Below are 3,250 nucleotides of genomic sequence, written 5' to 3'. Positions count from 1 at the left end.
TGTATTTGTCAAAACCCACATAATGTACAACATTAAGAGTGAATCCTAATGTAAACTGTAGATTTTAAGTGATAATGATGTGTCAGTGTAGGTTCATCAATTGTAACAAATGTACCAATCTGGGGCCACAGATCCATAGTGGCAGAGGTTGTGCATGTGTAGGGATGGAGGTATATGGGAACTCTCTGTATATTTCCCTCAATTTTCCTGCGAACTTAAAACTGCTCTAAAAAATAAAGTCTTTTAATTTTTCAAAAATTTATTTGCTGACCTAAAAATGAACATAGATGCTTCTAAACCCTCTTCACCTCCCAAGAAACTAACACCTCAATGCTTCCCAAAGAGAGATTGCTAGAAATTTAGGAGCATCTACTGATTGCAAGCATTTCTGTTCAGTCCTGTTCTCACCACTGTGGCCAATTGACTCTTTACTCTGCCCACTGAGCTTTAATCTCAATGACCGCATTTTTCATTTCAAGATCCCTTTGGTTCTCCTGCTTCATTTTTCCCGATATTCTCACTTTCTTCTATTATAACCTTGATGATTTTCTTGGTATACTCATTTCATAGTCTCCACTAATAGCTCTGTTACTGGAAGCTCTTGGGGCTCCAATCCTGCTATCTCTTTTGCCTAGTGGCTCTTAGATATGGCAGATGGTTTCCTTGTGCGTTTTGTAACTTTGGTTTTTGAGTTCAATTCTAGTAGAGCTCTATCTGTGCAAATACCAAGCAGCCTGAGTTAAGGGTCTATTCAGCTCTCTAGGGTAGTTTTGTATTTGCTTCTGTGGTCATTCCAAGGATATGACTTGCCTAGAACCAGTGCCGTGTTCATTTTTCAGCTTAATGGCTCCCAAGATCATGCAAGTAGAATACATTAGAATCTCAAACTTGTGCAAAAAAAGTGTGTTGTCAATGAATATTGTTATGCATTCTCAAGGGGAAATTTATCCCCCACTCGGAACTCAAGAGAAGACAAATAAATCTCACTATAGTATATCTGCCAGTGAGTGAGTTTTTTCTATCTATCAATTTCTCCAAAGGTGTAGCTTTTCAATGCCCCAGATTTTTTCAGTGATCTCCGTTCCAATTTCCTGCCACACAAGGGCTCAAGATCTCATCTCCCATATCCATTTGAGCTTTAAAATCCAGAAGCCTTATACATTGTCAGTGGGAAAGCAAATTAGTACAACCTCTATGAAAAACTGTATGGAGATTTCTCGAAGAACTGAAAGTAAAATTATCTTTTGACCCAGCAATCTCAATACTGGGCATCTACCCAAAGGAAAAGAAATTGTTATATTAAAAAGATACCACTCTTTTTCAGGCTAGAACCATGGAGGATGTAGAAGAGAAGAAGAAGAACATTCCTGCTGTGCCAGAAGCCCTTAAGAAAAGGAGAAGGAATTTCACAGAGCTGAAGATCAAGCACCTGAGAAAGAAGTTTGCCCAAAAGATGCTTCGAAAGGCAAGGAGGAAGCTTATCTATAAAAAAGCAAAGCACTGTCACAAGGAATATAGGCAGCTGCACAGAACTGAAATTCAAATGGCAAGGATGGCAAGAAAAGCTGGCAACTTCTGTGTACCTGCAGAACCCAAATTGATGTTTGTCATCAGGATCAGAGGTACCAATGGTGTGAGCCCAAAGGTCTGAAAGGTGTTACAGCTTCTTCGCCTTCGCCAAATCTTCAATGGAACCTTTGTGAAGCTCAACAAGGCTTCAGTTAATGTGCTGAGGATTGTAGAGCCACATATTGCATGGGCGTACCCAAATCTGAAGTAGGTAAATGAACTAATTTACAAGCATAGTTATGGCAAAATCAATAAGAAGTGAGTTGCTTTGACAGATAACACTTTGATTGCTCAATCTCTTGGTAAATATAGTATCATCTGCACGGAGGAGCTGATTCATGAGATCTATACTGTTGGAAAACGCTTCAAAGAAGCAAATAACTTCCTGTGGCCCTTCAAATTATCTTGTCCGTGAGGCGGAATGAAGAAAAAGACCACCCATTTTGTAGAAGTGGAGATGCTGGCAACAGGGAGGACCAGATCAACAGTCTTACTAGAAGACTGAACTAAGGTGTCTACCATGATTGTTTTTCTAAGCTTGTTGGTTAATAAACAGTACCTGCTCCCACACTGGAAAAAAAAAAAAAAAGATACCTGCACTCGTGTTTGTCACAGCACTGTTCACAATAGCAATGTCATGGAATCAACCTAAGTGTCCATCAGCAGATGATCAGATAAAGAAAATATGGGATATACACACCATAGAATACTATGCAGTCATAAAAAAACTGAAATCATGTTCTTTGCAGCATCATAGATAGAGTTGGAGGCCACTATCCTAAATGAAATAACTCAGAAACAGAAAATCAAATACTGCATGTTTTGACTTATAAGTAACAGCTAAACTCACAGACATAAAAATGGAAACAATAGACACTGAGGACTCCAAAAGGCGGAGGGATGGGAGGAGGGTAAGGATTTTAAAAATTACCTGTTGGGCTGGGTGCAGAGGCTCACATCTATAATCCTAGCACTTTGGGAGGCCAAGGCAGGAAGATTGAGCCTTCTCGAGCTCAACTCCTACTTGAGCCCAAGAGTTTGAGACCAGCCTGGGAAACATGGTAAAACCACAACTCTATTTAAAAAAACACAAAAATTAGCTGGGAATGGTGGTGCATGCCTGTAGTCCCAGCTACACAGGAGGCTGAGGTAGGAGGATCACTTGAGCCCGGGAGGTCGAGGTTGCAGTGAGCCATGATCACACCACTGCACTCCAGCCTGGGCAACAGAGTGAGACCCTGTCTCATAAAAATACAGACAAAAATTTTAAAATGGCCTATTGGGTACAATGTTCACTATTTGGGTAATGTTACACCAGAGCCCAAACCTCACAATTATGCAAAATATCCGTGTAACAAACATGCACATATACCCCTTGAATCTAAAATTATTTTTAAAATAAAATAAAACAATGCCTAGCAAAAAAAAAAAAAAAAAAATCCAAGCCCATTATTTACCAGCAACAATAAACTCTGGACCTCCTGAGACTGCATGACTATCGGCCCTAGTTTTCAGCTCCCTCTGGTTCTAGGCATTTGAAAAGATGTTTGTTCAGGTTAAATTTTGTTATCACTTATGACAGTTTCTAATGTTTATGAATAAACACTGGGTAGCTAATCCTTTCTGAAAACTACCAGTAAGCCTATATTGGTATAAAACAACTAATTATCTTATGCCATAG

General features: G+C 39.4%; 1 pseudogene; it reads left to right on the top strand.

Annotated features, from left to right (window-relative positions):
• Window positions 1-1,291: 1,291 nt before the first annotated feature.
• On the top strand, window positions 1,292-2,129 carry LOC117066489 (annotated as a pseudogene).
• Window positions 2,130-3,250: the final 1,121 nt, after the last annotated feature.

Source organism: Trachypithecus francoisi, unplaced genomic scaffold (assembly GCF_009764315.1).
Source record: "Trachypithecus francoisi isolate TF-2019V2 unplaced genomic scaffold, Tfra_2.0 Lachesis_group20, whole genome shotgun sequence".
Lineage (NCBI taxonomy): Eukaryota > Metazoa > Chordata > Mammalia > Primates > Cercopithecidae > Trachypithecus > Trachypithecus francoisi.
The sequence above is the reverse complement of the archived record's forward strand: the minus strand, read 5'-3'. Positions and strand labels throughout refer to the sequence as shown.